The 19,727-nt window shown below is 40.8% G+C and overlaps 1 long non-coding RNA gene across 1 annotated transcript in view; it reads right to left on the bottom strand.

The window, feature by feature from the left end:
• Positions 1-14,347: 14,347 nt before the first annotated feature.
• Positions 14,348-19,727, bottom strand: part of LOC147016928 (uncharacterized) — a 43,432-nt gene continuing 38,052 nt past the window's right edge. Inside the window, exon 4 of the long non-coding RNA XR_015049252.1 lies at positions 14,348-15,139. This is a non-coding gene — a long non-coding RNA (uncharacterized LOC147016928). The remainder of the gene's footprint in view (positions 15,140-19,727) is intronic.

The raw sequence follows: 19,727 nt of genomic DNA, 5'->3' as shown, positions 1-19,727 counted from the left end.
ATCGGCAGCGTCTATTTAAAATAGTCGAGTTTGAGCGTTTTAACACGTTCAGAAGAAACGCTTCAAATTTCCAAACCCCAGCGTCAAAAAAAACAAAAAAAAAACAAAGGCGAGTGACAGCAATTTAAATCGTTCATTGTAAACAATGAAAATAGCTGAGTGGTACCGTTTAAAAGTCGTTGAGTGTAAAAAACAATCCAATTGTTGAGCGCAAGCGTCTACTTTCAATAGTGGAGATGCAGCCATTTAAATCGTTGAGTGGCAGCCTATGAACCTACCCGTGGACACGCGGACGCAAGGACGATCCATCATAACCCACACCCTCCCCCTCACACCCACCTACTACTGCCAACATGAACAAACTACTACTAATACTAATACTAATACTAATACTAATACTGATACTGATACTGTTACTGCTGACATGGACATCGACTCAAAAAGGAACTCGAAAACACTGTTGGGTTCCCCTTTTATGAACACCATTTTTATATACCAATTCCCAAAACCGCTGGGAACACGTCTTTATATGGCAGTTGTAAGCTAGTAACACGTTCATTTATTTTTTTTGTCGACCGGAAGACGTCATTGGAATACGTCTACATACGTCGATGTGTGTTGGGACTACGTAAAGAATTGGTTCAAAGCACGTCAAACATAAGTTAGAAATAAGTTTCGCGTAAAAAAGACATTACCGCGACGTGTTTCGACTTATGAGTAGCTTATAAGTAGCCTTTGTGGACGTGTGTAAGCGTCCACATATCGTGTGTAAAACCTATCCCCATCGCATGCGGAACGTGTGTCATACGCCGAGTACGTCGTAAAATTTTGAACATGTTCAAAATTTCTTGACGTACTCTACTTACTACGACTTATGATAGCGTATTTAGCGTTCTACTCGCGCATACCAAACTTACCCATACCGTATTCGACGTGCCCCCAACGTTTTAGACACACTTTTTGTTACGTCGGCATACGCTGGCAAGATCGCCAAGGTGTGACCGCGATTTTGACCCTTCCATTTCTACGGCAGTTATGATTTGAATCGTTGTGCATCAGCCTTTTAATAGGCTACACCACGACATCGTCGGTGATGCGTGCAACGCGCTATGCCTGAGTTAGACTATCGTTGGGCATCGGTTGTGTAGGCCGACAACAGGTTCAGCATTCGTTGGTATAAGTTATCTATAACACAACGAAACGTTCTGTGTAGTTACCAATGCGTTATACATAAGACCAAGTCGCTATGAATACGTCCGAATCTTTAAAAAAAAACATCAAAAGTTCAACGTAAGCCAGCGTTTTACATACATTTTAATACGTTGCCATCGCTGGCTAAAACGTCAAGGTGTGACCGGGCCTTTACCAATTTAATGTCAGCAGAATATGATGTAAACAACTTTTTTCTTTGCAACTAATTTTGTTGTATTATTTGGAATGATAATAATTTCTTTACGATTAACAGCCACCAGTTAGTTAAATTGTATGATTTTTACTGGTGGCCATATTGTTTATATTGTAATGTATTATTTTCTGAATAAAATATTTTGATTTGATTTTGATTTTGAAACCAGGTTTGAAGGAATATGACTCATTAGACTGTCATAAGTGAGAACAAACTTGACTTTTATATATTTACGGAAAAAGCTGAAATCTACATCTATTGGAAAAAAAACCTTTGATAATGAAAATTTTTGGTGGAATAAAATCTCGGGATCAAATGGAACTGGAAAAAAGTGAGTGTCAAACAAAATTTGATTTTTCATACTTTTTTTTTTTTACAATCTTGGGACAGTCTAATGTGGATTACATGACCAGAAGTGTGTCAAAATGGCCGACTTGGTCAACATTTGCGAAAATTACATGAATTCCTTTCAAAATATTATTCTCCAGACCCACCCGTCAGAATGCTACAAAATTTGGGTTACAACATTAGGACAAGGTCGTGATTTTAAATTGCGAAGGTCATGCCGATCACATGACCGGAAATGTGTCAAAATGGCGGACTTGGTAAAATATTTGGAAAATCGCATTAATTCCTTCAAAAGTCTTCCTCACTCGACCCACCAGTCAGAATTGTACAAAATTTGGGTTACAGCATTAGGCTAGGGCCCAGAAAAGCTGCAGGTCCAATGGTCCTATTCTTATTAGTCCCCTACTAGGTTTCACCAGAGTGGACTATCGGTTTGCTCTCTGTCTGTCCATCCCACCTGTATTGCAAAGCAATTCTAGCTCTTGTTATTATTATTATTTTCCACATTTGAAGAAATATACTTATACAAACAAAGAAGCAACGTTCCACACTGGCATTAGACATTCAAAGACATCAGCAGACATGTTTTATGTGCTTTCCACATGCATATTTAGTACATATCCACCGATTTAAACATGGCACCACAAGATGGTTTGTGACACAAAGCCCACACCATCAAGATTCAGCTGGTGGCTCTTTGTCAGTGCCATTACAAAAGCGTCAGAGACACTTTGGGTGTCTCTGCATTTTATATTTACAGGTCCCTTTGTTACACAGGGATAAAAGAGGAGGAGATGACCTCATGAACCAAAGGTCTGCACCACTTTTCTAAAACTTTTTAATTTCCTCCAAAAACAAGGCCTTTTCGAATCAAGTGTGTCTGTGGTTATCATTCCCTGTGACTCCCTTCCTTCACGTTTTTTTTTTTTTTTTTAGATGAAATGGAATGCCAGATAATACCAACATTTTCCATTTTCCTGATCTTCCTCCTCCGTATTGAAGAACCCAACTATAAGTGCCTATCCAGTGCAGTACTAGCAGTGGATGCTGCATCCCAGAACATATCGTCTTTCAGATATGGTAATGCAAAGCCAGTTGTTCCATCTGCATTTAAGTTTTGGACATTAAAACCACCATAGTATCTTTATAAAAGAGTGGGCCATTGTATGTCGATACCTTGGCCAAATTCTGTGCTTTCAAATTGAAATGGGATATTTCAGTTCATTATAAAAGGCATGTGCATGTTGTTAGATTAGGTTAATGGCTAAAACGGGGTTAGTACTCCTATATATGGCATACGATAAGTAAATTGACATGTTAAGTTAATTAAGTGTAAAGACAGCACAGGCAGGATGTGCCAAATGGCATCCTTTTGGTCATTCCTTACAAAGTATAATTCTTGTATAATTCCTCCTGACTTGGCACCTCAAAGTCGATGACTTCCTGGCATAATGGCATTTTAAAATTGTGATTCACACCAATGGCTTGTGGCTTATCCGTCAGGTAGCATTTGTACAAGCACTTTAAAAGTTGTGCCAAAAGCAATTTTCTTTTGATCTACCTTACATGGTACTAGTAGAGGTTAATTTGTCTTGTTGCCAAATCAGAAGGGCGTTGCCTGATAAGAAATGACGTCATTAAAATGGTGCCATATTCTAACACAAAATTTACAGTCTATTGTTAACCACTTGATCAAATGAAAAAATCTTGGCATCCAACAGCCAGATTATCAAGAAACTTCAGATGTTGATATTTCGATATAGTCCTGGCATTGTTTCGTAATATTGTGGACATAGGTCAAAGATCAAGGTCAAGGAGAGACAAAATGTGAAATCTAACTTTGGACCATAATTTAATGACACAATGTCCTAGACACATCGGACAGAGTCCAAAACGTTCCTCTAAGTGAGTTCCATAAAAAAAGGATAGTGACACTTTTACCCTTCAACTACAAGGAACCATGCAGCCAGTATCGCCACTTATAGGAAACTTCTCTTTATTTTTTTTTAGTAACAGAAAGCATTTGTTAAATTGGAACTAAAGAGTTATCAGCAATTAAATTATTCAAGGTACTTACAAAAAAATGTCAAGACGGGAGTTCGTCTTTTTCAACTGGTTCCTCATTTTCAGTATTTTTGGCAGCTGTCACCACAGCCACACATCTCCGAACAAGCTAGTCCATTTTTGCAGCACTTGCAACGATTGTTTTTGCATCCAGTTGTGCAGTTGCAACTTCATAACTCTAACAGGGCTTCTAGAGCAGGTAGATTTAGGCAGAGAATTGGTTGCAGCTATTCCTTGTTCTTGCAATAGTAGTTTGTAGCTGGAGGAAGCTCTGGGTATGGGTGTATTGATGACTTCCACATGAGTGACATGTGACGGGCTCTTGCTGTGTGAGAAATCAAAGTTACAGTTGTAGGTGGTAATTGTTGGCCTTCTTTTACCAATCTGAGCAAACAGCATCCATCTCAACTCTGATATGCCTTCAGACTCCTTGTTGCGGGTCTTCCATAGCAAACAAAGAAATATTTCAATTTGATGGAAAATCCACTGAGGAATCTCAGTGCCAACACCAAGTGCCATAGATGCTGCAGCATTCTAAGGTCTGCGCCCAAGAAAGCATTGGATTTAATTATTTCCCTCTTTCCGGAAAATGTGCCAGTGTTATCGCTCGTACTTTACGAAAGGTAGTTCCTGTTTAACAAATCTTTTAGAGTTCTATGAAGCAGTGTCTGATTGGGTGGATGAGGGAAAGGCAGTGGACATGGTATATCTCGACTTTAAGAAGGCATTTGATAAGGTACCACATCAAAGGTTGTTAGCTAAAGTAAGGGCTTGTGGAGTGGCTGGTCAGGGAACTAATTGGTTTGCAAACTGGCTTCGTGGTCAGAAGTAAAGAGTGGCTGTAAGTGTGAGAATGTCTTACTGAGAGGATGTAAGCAGTGGGGTATCTCAGCGATCAGTACTCGGACCGTTACTATTCATTATTTACATCAATGATTTGGACAGTGGGGTGAAGAGTAAGCTTTCCAAATTTGCAGATGACACAAAGCTTGGAGGTGAGGTGAATATCAGAGGGGGTGGTGATAAGATTTAGGGAAGTATTGAAACTTGCATAGATTGGGCAAAAGATTGGCAGATGGAATTGAACCTGAGTAAGTGTAAGGTGTTGGGGATTGGAAAGAACAATGAAAATAGAGATTACAGGATGCAAGGGGTAATTTTGGAGTGTGTCACACAGGAGAAGGATCTGGGAGTGGTAACAGATATGAGAGGTAAGCAGGCAGCACAATGCCAGGTAGCTACAAGTTAAGCAAATAGGGCTTTTGGTTGTATTCGGAGGGGGATCATTTATAAATCAAAAGAGGTGGTGTTAACTCTTGTACAGGAATTTAGTGAGGCTATATTTAGAATATTGTGTGCAGTTTTGGTCACCACAACTGAGGAAGGACATAGATACCACAGAGAGGGTTCAGCACAGGATTGCTAGATTGATTCCGGGCCTAGCTAGACTCAGATATGCAGAGCGGCTGAAGGAGACAGGGCTTTATACACTAGAAAGGAGGCGGTTATGAGGAGATATGATAGTGATGTTGAACATAATGAAGGGTAGAGATACAAGCCGGTAGGGCGACATGGGTAGTCGACTACCCGATAGAACCTGACGCGATGGGCCCATTCGATGGGGAATCACCTGAGGATTAAGCACAAGAAAATTCATGATTCGAGCTTCAAGGGTTAATGCTGCAGATTGTTTTTTCGTTTAAATACCCCCACATTTCGTGTTTTTTCGGCCGTTGCTAGGCAACGGAGGGGTCCATAGCAATGGTTCTTTCTCACACATAACTAGGGCATACCATGAACCTACCATACCAGTTTCATGTATATCTCACTCATAGTCTCTGAGATATAACGAACTTCGTTTTTTTATTGTTTTCGACCAGGGTTCATTCAAAGTCTATCTTCTCTGACAGTTTTCATAGGATCCGGCTGGAAATTTTTGACAATATGGCTGAATGTACTGCCCACAGTCAGTCTTGGCCCAATTTTTGAAAAAATAATTTTTTTTATGATTTTTCAAAAATTTCAAAGTCCCGTTGCTAGGCAACCAAAGGGGATTTAGCAACCAGTACCTACGTGGCACAACGAGGTCATAAACTGGTCCTCCCACCCAAATTTCATCAAAATCGAACAACTGCAAGGGGGTCAAAAACCCCCGACAAACACACACGGACAAGCCGGTAGGCGGACATGGGTAGTCGGCTGTTGCTAGGCAACGGAGGAGTCCATAGCAACGACTCTTTCTCACACATAACTAGGACATACCATGAACCTACCATACCAGTTTCATGTATATCTGACTCATAGTCTCTGAGATATAACGAACTTCTTTTTTTATTGTTTTCGACCAGGCTTCATTCAAAGTCTATCTTTTCCGACAGTTTTCATATGATCCGGCTGGAAATTTTTTGACAATATGGCTGAATGTACAGCCCACAGTCGCTTGTGGCCCGATTTTTAATTTTCGAAAAAATAAATTTTTTTATGATTTTTCAAAAATTTCAAAGTCCCATTGCTCGGCAACGGTGGTGTCCATAGCAACGGTTCTCATTTGCACACAACTCGGTCATGGCATGAACCTACCAACCAAGTTTCATCGAAATCGCCATTTTATTAACGGAGCACTGGACCTAACAGACAGACAGACAGACAGACAGACAGACAGACAAACATATAGACAGAAAAACTGATAATAAGGGTAGAAGAAATTTCAAAAATATATATATATATATTTATTTTTCGACTGGATCGACTACCCAACAGACCGACACCATGACCAACAAATAAGGGTAGATCAATAGATCAAAAAAAAAATTTTTTGAATCGAAAATTATTTTTTTTTCGATTCGATCAACTACCCAAAAATAAGTGCGGATGAATTAATTATTCAACAGAATAGAGAGCGACAGTACCAGGGGCCATAGCCTGAAAGTAAAGAAGAGGAGAGTCAAGATGGTAGCAAGGCAGGGGACTTTTACTTAAAGAGTAGTTAATGCATGGAATGGTCTCCCTGAAAAGGCAGTGGCAGCAGAAAAAGTAGATAAGTTTAAATTAGAATTAGATAGGTACCTGGAAGTTATGGAGATAGAGGGGTATGGGGATGTTGGCAGGGCTTTAAGGTAGTTTGAGCATTGATGGGTGATTATGTGCATGTGCACGGAGTGTTGGTGGGGGGTCTTGTCAAGGGGTGTTGGGTGGTTGATGTGCATTTTTTTATGCAAGCCCAAGCCCCCTCCCCTGAGAAAAAATATGTGCAAAAACTACAAAAGAAAAACCACAAAAAACATCTTAATTAAAAAAAAAAAAAAACATTTTGCATTTTCTTATTTTGATCTGGTGTCGATAAATTGGTGTGGTATTGTAGTGGCACAGGCATGATGGGATGAATGGCCTCCACCTGTGTCTAATTTCCTTGTGTTTCCCTTGCTTATTATAGCATTCTTGAATACTCAACCATTCATTTTTCTTCCTAACTAGGGTGGTTGATGGTGGAATCTCAGAATAGTGTCCTATCAAGAGTATGCAAACATCTGCATAAACTGAGAAGACATCAAGGTTTGCACTCGCATTCAGAACTACCAGTTGATCCCCTCCCTCTCGTGTAAATCTTTTCAGGCATCAGGTCAGGTATGGGAGCATGTGCCAGAACAGCGCGTCGCTGCGTCCACTTTCCGCCGGTACTCCAGGGGCCTCCGTCTGGCCATCCCCCAGGCAGATGCCAGGCCCATCCCTATCTCCTTGAGATGATGGTCAACCTGCTGCAACGAGGCACGTGGTCTGCCCACTGGCCTCCTCCACTCATGAGACTCCCTCGTTGAGAGAATCTGGTGAGCAGGATCAGCATCAGGAAAACGAGCCACATGTCCATACAGCCGCAACTGACGCTCACGGACCATGCAGGTAACAAATCTCATCCGAGTCTCTCTCAGCAACCGCTCGTTGGACACAAAATCTGACCAGCAACAGCCAAGTATTCTCCGAAGAGACCTGGTACCAAAGGAATTAAGTCTCCATCTCAGATCCTTGGTCAGAGTCCAAGTCTCGCATCCGTAGAGCAAGACTGGAAGTACCAAGGACCTGAAGACCCGGACTTTTGTCCTCCCGCACAGGTACCGGCAGCGCCACACCCCATGATCCAGTGAATCCATGACTCCCCAGGCTTGACCCAGACGTCTATTGACCTCTGACTCACAGCCAGCAGAGACATGAATATCATTGCCAAGGTAAGTGAATCTCTCCACGACCTCAACATCCTCACCACAAACAGACACAGACAGGACAGCAGCATCCAAGATGTCATTGAAAGCCTGGATCTTAGTTTTGACCCAAGAAACCCGTAATCCCAGCGGCTCCGACTCCTCATTCAGCACCTCGAGGGCCCCCAAAAGGATATCTAAAGTCTCCGCAAAGATGACTGCATCATCTGCAAAATCAAGGTCCGAGATCTTGACATTGCCAAACGATGCACCACAACTTGATCTCTCTGACATCCTCCCTAAAATCCAGTCCATACAATTGCTGAAAAGTGTGGGGGCAAGTACACACCCCTGACATTTCCAGTTGCTACTGGAGCTCAAGTCAGAGATGGTACCACCACACTTCACAGCACTCTCAGTACCAGAGTAGAGTTCAGACATCAGATCGATCAGTTTTGGTGGCACCCCACGAAGACCAAGAATCCTCCAGAGGACATCCCGATTCACTGAATCGAACGCTTTACAGAGATCAACATAGGCTGCAAGCAGCCCCTGCCGAAACTCTCATCTGCGTTCGGTGAAGATACGAAGAGCAAGGATACGGTCAATAGTTGACCTCTTTGGTGTAAAGCCTGACTGCTCTGGACGCTGGTGCTCAAGCAGATGGTGGCGAACCCTATCAAGAATCATCCGAGCAAAGACCTTGCCCGGCACTGAGAGCAGCGTCACCCCTCGGTAGTTGTTGCAGTCTTGGCGATCACCCTTCCCTTTCCAGAGAGGAACAACAAGGCCCCTCTTCCAATCAGTTGGGATGGTGCCTGTGTTCCAGGCAGAGCACAAAACTGCATGAAACGACACGAGTGCAGCATTTCCACCAGCCTTGAGAAGTTCAGCATGGATGCCACAGATCCCTGGAGCTTTGCGCCATTTCAACTGGTTCACCGCAGCCCATGTTTCCACAAGCGAAGGTGGACCACAGTTGATTCGAGGGTCAGCAACAGGGATTGTAACACCTTTGACGTCCAACTCGACGTCAAGGTTGCTTCACTTCCCCAGTCTGTTACCAATCACAAATATCGGTTGGATGCCTTTCTTGACCAAAGGTGGCAAAATGCACACCTTGCTTGCCTTCAAACATTGCTTATTCAACCACTAGAGAAATTATTGTTGTGTTTTGCTCAACTGAATCATACGTCATAGCATGTTAAAGGTTACAGAGCATTTCAACATCACATCTGGATCTATTTGCTCGATAGGATGTCAAGTCAAGGCCTACACTGCATCTTCCGGTCCTTCTCATATATCCTGCCAACTTTCGACTGATGCTGAATTCGTCTTCTTGATCTGTATGAAGAATTTATATGCTGAGAAAGGATTCTGGTAGATTTATCAATTAATATGCTTCATCTTTCCTGGATATTTTCACATGGTCCACTAATTACCTCCGCCACCGAAGGTGAAGGAAGTTGGGTTTTCACCCCTTTCTGTCTGTTTGTTACTTGCAAAATCGAAGATTTTCCAAGTATATTGGTAAGTCGATTTGGTTGTTCTGCCTGTCTGTTTATTACCGACAGGTCACGATTTTCAACCGATCTTCACAAAACTTCACTACATGCTAGAGCTTCTCATAAGGAATAAGCCTATTGTTTTTGAGGTCAAAAGGTAAAAAGGTCAACATAGACCAAAGTTCAACAACTTAGGTGGGATTTCTAAAATCCTCAATTTTCATCTGATTGACTTGAAATTTGAAGAGGATTTATATTTCAGGTCACTGAATTCAACTACCAATTAGTTTTATGGTCAACTTAGACCAAAAAGGTCTACATAGGCCAATAGGCCAATTTGAGTCAAATTTTCTAAAATCCTCAAATTTCATCCGATTGACTTGAAATTTGAAAAGGATTTGCATATCAGATCAGTGAATTCAAACACCTATTACTACTGAGGTTATCATTGGTAAAAAGGTCAACATCGGCCATAAGGTCAACCCAAAATCGGCCAAAATTTTAAATTGTATATAAAATTGTCAATTTTCATCTGATTGACTTGAAATTTGAAGAGCATTTGCAAATGAGGTCACTAAATTCAACCACCTTTTAACTTTGAGGTAAACATAGACCAGAAGGTCAACATAGGGCAAATTTCTAAAATCCTCAATTTTCATCCGATTGACTTGAAATTTGAAGAGCATTTGCACATCAGGTCTGTTTGTTTCTGTGCAGGATATCTCAAAAGTTGTGGACAGATCCGAATGAAATTTGGTGGACAGGTTTGGTGTGTGACAAGGCCAAACTGTTGAGATTTTGGTGAAGATCCAGATCTGAATTCAGAAACTATAATTTTTAAAGTAATTCTTCACCATTGAGAGATAGGGCTAAACTAATATATAGCACGATATCTCAAAAAGTTGTGGACGGATTCGGACGAAACTTGGTGGACACATTTGGTGTGTGACAAGGAAGAATTGATTCAATTTTGGTGAAGACCCCATAACTTTTTCAGTGATTCTTCACCATTGAAAGATCTGGCTAAACTAATATATAGCACGATAACTCAAAAAGTTGCAGACAGATTCGGATGAAACTTGGTGGACAGGTTGGGTGTGTGACCATGACGAATAATTTCGATTTTGGTGAAGATCTGAAACTGGATCTGGTTACGAGAATTATTAAAAATTTTTTAAGTGATTCTTCACCATTGAGAGAAAGGGCCCAAAAACAATATTGTACTGCATTGCATGATATTTCAAAAATGTAATGGGCCAGATATGTTCTTGTGGATCAGGCATTACATGGCAGAGGTATGCGCTCCACCGAGTGCCATCATTGACACACGGTATAATACGTCAACCTCATCCGCAATATCAACCTGCCCTCATCCGCAATATCAACCTGCTTGTACCATTCTTTGAGCATCCAATCTCTTGTCGTCTTTGTGAAAACCATTTCTGGCTGACTACCATGCTTTAAGAACTTGACATCTGGTATTCTTTGCAGTGAAACAGTCTTTCTATGGGACTTGTAGCTTCTTTCAGAGTTAAATTGCACTCCCTTTTCATAAAGAAGGGATTGATATTTTTCATGAACAGAGTTCATGTCTGAACTTTGATGGAGACATGCATCACTGTTCATGATGATTGACTTGACAATATTTGCTGTCTCAATGTCACAGATATCTTGTGTAGCATCTTGGTTATCAGTACTGATGTGGGCTGCTTGTGTTATCATTGTTTATTGGTCTTGTTTGTTTCTTTAAGCAGTCCCTGTGGTATTTCAAATTTAGGGCAAATGCATCTTTAGCCTCATGAATAAATGTCAGCTGGCCTGGTACAATTTTCAGCAGTTTCGGTGGACTGTTGTATTTCCTCCAGAGCTTCAGTTTTCACTTCGTGTATATCTTGCCCACCATATTTTGACAAAATATGCACAGATATTCAGCAAATGCTTTCGTCTTATTTCCTGAGTGAATTGAGTCGATGCGAGATGCGTGTCTCTTGCATGCATTTGCTGATTGTCTTCTTTTTTTTTTTTCTTGTATACACGGTCGAGGCTCGTATGAGAGCTAACACACAGAATGTACAAAAAGGGGAGCAAGAGACAAGAGGGGCAGGAGAGGGAAGGAAAAAAACAGTGTGGAACAGAAACAGCAGTGTCAGCTGTGTGGCCATTTGAGGTGAGGGAGGGGATGGAGGGGGAATATATACCAGAAACAGACTTAACTCGATGCCACCAGGATTTGGAGGAGGGAGACAGGTTTGAGAGTTCAGACTTGAGATTAGAAAGATGTTTTCTGGCTCTCCTGGGGGTAGACACACACTTGTTACGAGCTTTGTGGAAGGAACTAAGATTGCCTTCAGTTGGATTAGCCTTCCATGAAGCGAAGGCAAGTTGTTTCAGGACAACTGCCTCACCACAAGCTTCAGTGTATCATGGGTGGGAGGAAGGGTCAGACAACTGAAGGGATAAATCTGTGCATGAGGGAGAGCAAGTTTCTTTGAAAGAATTCCCAGGATGAGTTGATGTCAGAGGAAGTGGAGATGGGAGACCAGTCTGGAAGTTTGATGGCTGCTTGAAGCCCCTGCCAGTCAGCCTGAGTGAAATGCCAGACTCGACAGCACTGAGGTGGTTCTCTAACAACAACCAGGGAGATGTATACTTTGACAAGCATGTGTTCAGATGAACCAAATGGAGCAGAGGAAGAACAGCAGATGTTTTCAGGGAAATTGGTCAAAATCAGGTCCAGAAGAGATGGAGTACCATTGGTTGAGATTCGGGTTGGGAATTTGACAGATCGAGTCAGTCCCATTGAGTCACAGAAGTCTTTTGCTGAGGTGCCATGACAGGTGAGAGAGGTACCCACATCCAGCCAACTAACATGATGACAATTGAAGTCACCACATATGAGGAAGAGAGAGTTTGGATGAGAAGATAGAAGTTGGTCCATGTTTTCAGAAAGTGAGATGTAAATGGAGTCATCACTGTTTGTTGGACGGTACAACACTCGTATCAACATGAGGTGGGAATGGAGGGGAAGCCGTAGCCAGAGGTATTCCTGGGGGTGTGGGGGGAGAGAGGGCAGTGCATGGTGAATGAGGAATAGAGTCTTTGATGAAGAGAGCAACTCGGGAACCAGCACGAGTCTCAGGTCTGTCATACCAGAGGAGGGAGTAACCAGGGAGAGATACTTGGGAGTCAGAGATGCATTGAAGGAGAAAAGTTTCTGTTAAGCAGATTATGTCTGGTTTATCAGTGGCAACCTGTATGGAAAGATCTGTCAGGTTTGAGCGAAGGCCCCAGATGTTTGAGGTGCAGACTGTTAAGGAAAAGGGAGGGGAGGAGGCTTTGGGTGTGGGGGAGGGGAGAGGGAGGGTATGTCGAGGGAGGATGGGGGGAGGTAAGGAGAGTTGTTGAAAGAGTGTGGGGGATTGCATAAGAGCGAGGGGAGAGGGCCGGATGAGGAGGAGAAAAGGCTCGGTGGTGATGGGTTTAGGTCCAGTGGGGAGTAATAAGAGAGGGGGCAGAGGGCAGTTGAAGATTGCAGGAGGTGGAGTGATGAGATGGAAGATAGAGGAAGGAGGCAGCTTTGCGGATGTGAGGGGGGAACTTTTGGAAGGGGGAATGAGGGGGAAGATTGGAGGGAGAAGGGTGTGAGGGGAGAGTTGAGGGAGAACGGTGAGGGGGGGGTTTTTGAGAAAGGTGAGAGGGAAGCTTGGTGGGGAAAGAGTGTGAAGGTTGCTTTGAGAGGGAGGGAAGACGATGAGAGCAGGCACGGCCAAGGAGCAGGAGGGCAATGGAAGAAGTGGGGAGAGGGGAAGGATGAGACTTGGTAGAGATATGGTGAAGAAGGGAGCTGGCAGGGGGAGGTACAAGACTTGAGGATTTGGGAAGAGGGGGAGGTGTGCTGAGAGGAAGGAAGGAGGATGTTTGTGGTGATGAGGAGTTTACTGATTGAGAGAGTGAGATACAGTATCTGTTAGGTTAGAATGGACCCACAGATGCTAGAACAGCACACACTTTGGGACAACAGAGAAGGAGCTGAAATTGATACAGAAGACAGTGAAGAGGTGCCAAGAGCGGAGGTAGGATGAGGGGAAAGATGGGATGAGGAGTTTACTGATTGGTGATGAGGGGATAAGGAGAGGGGATAACAGGTGAGGGGTTAGGAGGAGGTAAATTTAAGGAGGTGGGGTGAATTGGCACTGAAGTTGGATAAAAACGATGATTGATGGAACACGAACATGCATCGCATACTGGGATTTAATTTTTTTTAAGTCAGAGATGCGATTAAAGACATTATGTGAGGGAAGCAATAAAGGAGAATTAAGAGAATGGAGAAAAGAAACGTTGTAACAGTGGGACGTTTTAGACACGGGATGAAAGAAAGGTCGACTTGAAAACAGCCTTTTGAAGAAGAAGAAGGAAAAGAAGAAGAAGAGTAAGGAATTATGATGCAATACTGAGGACATGTTTTAAAGAGGAAGTTGTGTCATTTTAAGAGATATATTTTTATATAGTTTTGATAAGGATTACGTAAGACTAGGAAAAGGAAAGGTTGAAGAAAAATCATATTGGTGTTTGGTGAATTTGGATCAGCAAACGCAGAAGCAATCTGGTAGTTCGACAGAAGTTACAAGATGAAGAAGAAGAGGAGGTAGAGAAGCACGTGGTTACAGGAGGTGTAAGGTGAGATGTTAAAAGAATATATATATATATATATATATATATATATATATATATATATATATATATATATATATATATATATATATATATATATATATATGTATACTTTTTTCATGATTTGGTAAAATTAAGCAAAGGAAAGGTTGAAGAAAAAATCGTGAAGGTGTATGGTGAATGTGGGTCAGCAAAAGTGGATGGTGATCGGTAGAAGGAGGAAGAAGAGTCGGTACAGGAAGTCACATGGTTACGTGTGATACAATGTGAGGGAAAAGTTTTTTTGTTGTATTTTAAAAACATTTTAAGACATGAAAGAGAGGGTGTAGTTGAGAGGGATAGAAGGAGGGTGGAAGTAAAAGTAGAGAAAATAAAAACTGATGGTAATAAACAGAAAATACAATAAACATGATCGTGCACACAAATGGGAAGAAGGGGAGGCCTCAAGTAAACTCGACATGAAAAGACGACGAAAACTCAACAATTAGCACTAGCTTTAACACAAGACCGAACTAGAAACACACAGTAAACATAGAGATAACAAAATAACAGTAAAAACGTGATAAAAATGACCAGAACACTTATCTTTGAGAAAGTCTGCAGAGACCCTAAAGAGGAATCACCACCAAGTCTTTCTTCAGCATGTTTCTCCTCAGCATTTTCTCACTATTTCTGGTGACAAATCACTTGGTAACATTTTCTCTGGCATTTCAAAACTGCCGAATCATCAAAAATTATATCTTTATCTCTTTTATCAATGTCTCTGTGCCTCCCGAGTAAAGACCATTCATGGCAATCGGACTTTATGTTCTCGATTGATTTTGCACTTGCAATGGAGAGGTTATCAGATATGGTTTCATTGCAAATGATGCCACCGTCATTGCTTGAAGACGACATCATTTTGTCGCACTGCCTGCCCTTACTTCAACTGCTCGTGTCTCACTGGCCAATTTCTGGAAAGAGAAGAAGTTGATGTCAAAATAACATATTACAAAAAGCTAAGTTGAGATGATTTTTATCAGAAGATATGCTGTTACATCATGTTTTACAAAAAAAAAAAAAAAAACTCGAACCACATTCAGGAAGGAAATATTGGCTGCACTCTCCAAGACAGCTTTCTTGCCATTTTTTATTATGTCGTATCTAACTGGAAAATGCTGTTCTAAGTTGGCAACAAGTTTAGTTCTGCTATGCTACTACCGCATTATCACGATAAAAGAAACGCTGCTTTTGGCAAAAACTTTAAAGTACACCTGAACAAATGCTACCGGACTATTACCTGTCACCATTTCTTTTTGATCTGCTGATTATTACTCCGTGCAAGTGAAGCAATTGGTTCATGTCTGTCCATCCGTCTGTCTTATCACTCGGCAGATTATGGTTGTCAGTTTATGATTGAGGAAGAACTTATTAAAATCGAATGTTATTTGAACACGAATCGGAATGCGAGAAGGAAGACAAGTCTTTCGTTTTACTGTATTTTGGCTCTGAATTCATCCCTGATTACATATGCGCAGAGAATAGTGAGATAACATTCATACTCTGTCTGAATGCCTGCCAGTCAAACAAAATTGAAAATCATTACAAACAGGAAACTTACTTTTTTTTTAGGATGGACACAAACAACAGGCACAAATAACAAATGTAACATGTTAGATAAGGTGATGTAATAGATTCTGAGTAAAACAGCAGTAAAACCGGGAATTAATTTTTTTCATACGTCTATAAATATTAATTAAAATTTAATCATATACTTCAACACTATAGAACACAAATCGCCTTCATAATACTTCCAAGAGCCACATTATATATATTGATATACAGCATGAGAGGGCATGGCATGTGAGAGGGCATCGTATATTGGGGGTGAAGAAGAGGTTGCTATATGGCTGTGGATGATGCCGATTGACACTGTGTTCTATGGTGATCAATAAAGCCTCCATCTCCTAAACTGTGACAACGTCGTCTTATTGCTTCAGTATATAAGACTGCTTTCAGTTGCGCTAAACTTTTAGATTTATTTTAACAATCTTAAATTTTTTTATTAAAATTGAAGTACAGTATTGTACTTGAGTACTGGATGGGGTAAGCATGGTGTTGGCTTAATGGTTAAAGTGGTTGGCTTAAGATCTTAGGTTCTTGAGTTTGAGTCCCCGTCGTGCCGCTAAATAACACCAGGTGGATTGACTCAACCTACCATCCTTCCGAGGTCAGTAAAATGAATACCAGCTTACTGGAAACATGGGGAACTGTATCAGTGGCACAGCAATGCTCCCAACAATGTTGCAACTCACAGCCAGAGGTTGCATCCAAAATAATAATAATAATACTGTGCGGGGTATCGTGTTCTATGAAGTCTCGAGTTGCACAAAGTGTTTCATACAACTCATGATCATAGACAAGGAACTGCTAATTATGCAATTATATTCTCTAGAATGATTTAGAACATTTTAAATTGAATCAAAAACATCAACCTATAGGATTTGAAGATGCAATTCTCCTCAAGAGACAAAAACGATTCATAAGTTATGAAATGGAAGCTGAAGTGGAACATGGTTCAATTCTCATATTCTTTCTAATTCGGTATGTGTACAATTTACATCACTCATATCCAAATTAAACTTGATAAAAAATTGTTTTTCGAGAATGTAAATCTCATCATTTGCAAAGACAGATATTGAAAAATAATTTCCAAAATTAACGTTTTGACCAAATCACAGAATGAGACTATGACACATGTTTGAACATATGTGCTGAAAGCTGTAATCAAGTGTTGAACAGACATGAGTAACGAGCAGTGATCTTGAGAACACGAGTTTTTCAGCTCAATTGACTTGAGTTGTACACCAATACACTACTATCGTGCTTGTACATTTAGTGTGATGGTTAATTGTGCAATCAGACTCAAATTAAAGTTATGGTTGTGCAATGAGACTACCAGGAAAGGGCCACACAAAAAAGGGAAAATGTGATCGGACAAAATGTAGGATAAAGTGGAAACGGAAGGATAAGAATACATGGATGGACCAGAAAAATAAGGAGAGGGGATGCATGTGAAAGGGGGACAGGGTCTCAATCGGTGTAGAAAGGTCAGGTGAGGAAATGGCAGAGACCATGAGGTGGTGGTGGTCAGCAGACTTGAAAGTCAAAAAGTAACAAGAAAAAGAGCACTCAGACATCGCAGACCCTCGCCAGGACTTATTTTGTGTGGTGATTGTGTAGTTTGGTGTAGTGTATCTTGTGTGGTGTTTGTGTACTGGTGTGTTACATAATTTATAATAGACATAACTAGAACTGCCACTTTATAACTGCTGGCAGTGATGACCAGGTACCAAGACATCCTGCTTTGATTGGATACCTGACCCTGACCCATGACATTTATTATTATTCAACTGGATTCAGAATGAGATTTAAAAAACTTCCATTCAAATCAAATTGAAGACCAAATAGATAAGGTCCAAATAGATAAAGATAGGATTTAGGTTTCAGCCCCTACTCCACAACCCTCAAACCCACCCAGGTGCAGCCAAGTGAGCCTTATTCAAAAAAAAAACTTAAAAATCAAAAAGAATCCAAATCAAAAAATTAAATAATCCTCGCTGCCAGACCATGTGTCCCATCAGGTTGAAATTTAAAACCTACATTCCCTTTCACTATTAGATCATAACTGTGGAGTTTCATGTTCATTGATGAAGTGGTTCAAGAGAAATAATTTTTTAAAGATTTTAGCTCAATCCAATATGGCTTCCAGACCATGTGACCTATCAATTATTTGTGAATACCCTGGTATCCCCAAAGCTTGGGGAACATTCGTGTGAAAGTTTCCCTTGATCTGTCAAGCCGTAATGAAAAGAGAGAAAGATTTTTAAATGTTTATTCTTTAAAAAAAAAATCATAGCTGCCAGACCATGTGACCTATGATGTTAAGATTTACATCCTATATTTCACAAGGCTAGTAGATCATGTGCTTGAAGTTTTGGATCGATCTATTAAGTCATTCTGGAGAACCAGGTTTTTAAAGGTTTTTATTTTCAATTCAAAATGACTTCCAAACCACATGAGCTATGACATCATAAAGTTACAGTCTGCCTCTAAATGTATAGGGGATAATGTTTGTGAAGTTTCATGTTAATCAAATAAGGTTCGCTTTTCTATCCACGATGGCTGCCAAACCACATGCCATCATTTCCACACTATATGCAGCAATGGTGTGAGATAATATTTGTGAGGCTTCACGTCGATCGATGAAGGGTTCAACAGAAAGAATACCAATGTATTTTAAATATTTTCCTTCAATCCAATATGGCTGCCAGATCATGTTACCTTAATTATTTATGAACACCCTGGTATCCCCATGGGATGGGGAACATGTGTGTGAAGTTTCCCTTCTCTCTGTCAAGCCGTTCTGGAGAAGGTTTTTAAAGGTTTTAGGGTAAATCCAATATGGCTGCCAAATAATGTGACCTATGACGTCATAGTTCAAGAACTCTGTTTGTCATGGACAGGCAATCATACCTGTAAAGTTTCACCTCGATCTGTTCAGCCCTTTTGGAGATTTTTTAAATGTTTTTTTTTTATATGGTGACTGAACCACATGACCGATAGATTATGTCATCAATTTTTTTCTGTCGACCAATTCATCCTGAGATGTCCTTTAATAATTTTCATACTGATCGGATACAGTACAGTGTTCTACATGTCAAATTTTGACCAGCATACCACTTTGCCGCTAATTTTGTGTCAATCCGATAAGTGGTTGCAGAGAAAATGAATTTAAAAGGGAATAAACGCGACAAAATTATGGCAGAATAATAATAATAATAACATAGAAGGAGAATAAACAGAAGAAAAACAAGAGGTTACCCAGCCTGAAAGGCTTGGTACCCTAATTAATCTTTAGAAAAACAAAAAGAGAGATCATAAAAAAGATTAAACCTGCATTAAAAAAAGATTAAAGACATGGAAAATATTAATTAACTTTCCTGTATTAAAAAGACGAGCAAATACCTGCCCAACAGGTGGAATGCATCGCACCGTACCTCATGTTGCTGGGCCGATTATTGTTTTTTTTTTTTTTTTTTTTTTTTTTTTTTTTTTTTGTATACCTTGGTCGAGGCTCTTATGAGAGCGAACACACAACTCACAGCAAGGAGGCATGAGACAAGAGGGGCGGGAGTGGAAGGGACAAAACATTGGGGAACAGACACAGGTGAACTGTGGAAGGGAGAGGGATGGGGATGGGACGGGGAACATGGCGAGGGGAAGATGGACATTAAAGGGACTTTCAGGAAGGAAAGCAGGAGAATTGAAGGAAGTGGGCTTGGGTGGATTATCGGGGGTAGAAAAGATCGAGGATTTGGATGGGGAAGATAAGAGGTGGTGGTGAACAGCTGTTTTGAAAGCCTGGAGGGAAGAATGGGAAAGAATAGAGTGAGGAAGTTTATTCCAAAGGCGGGAAAAAAGAGGAATGAAAGAGTGAAGATGAGCAGTGATTCGTGATTTTGGTAGTTTTACCAGAAGGGGGTTGTTGGCGGACCTTGA

This window comes from Eptatretus burgeri, chromosome 11 (genome assembly GCF_056783735.1).
Source record: "Eptatretus burgeri isolate ZD-2024b chromosome 11, Ebu_testis_v1, whole genome shotgun sequence".
NCBI lineage: Eukaryota > Metazoa > Chordata > Myxini > Myxiniformes > Myxinidae > Eptatretus > Eptatretus burgeri.
This window is presented reverse-complemented; position numbering and strand designations above follow the sequence as displayed.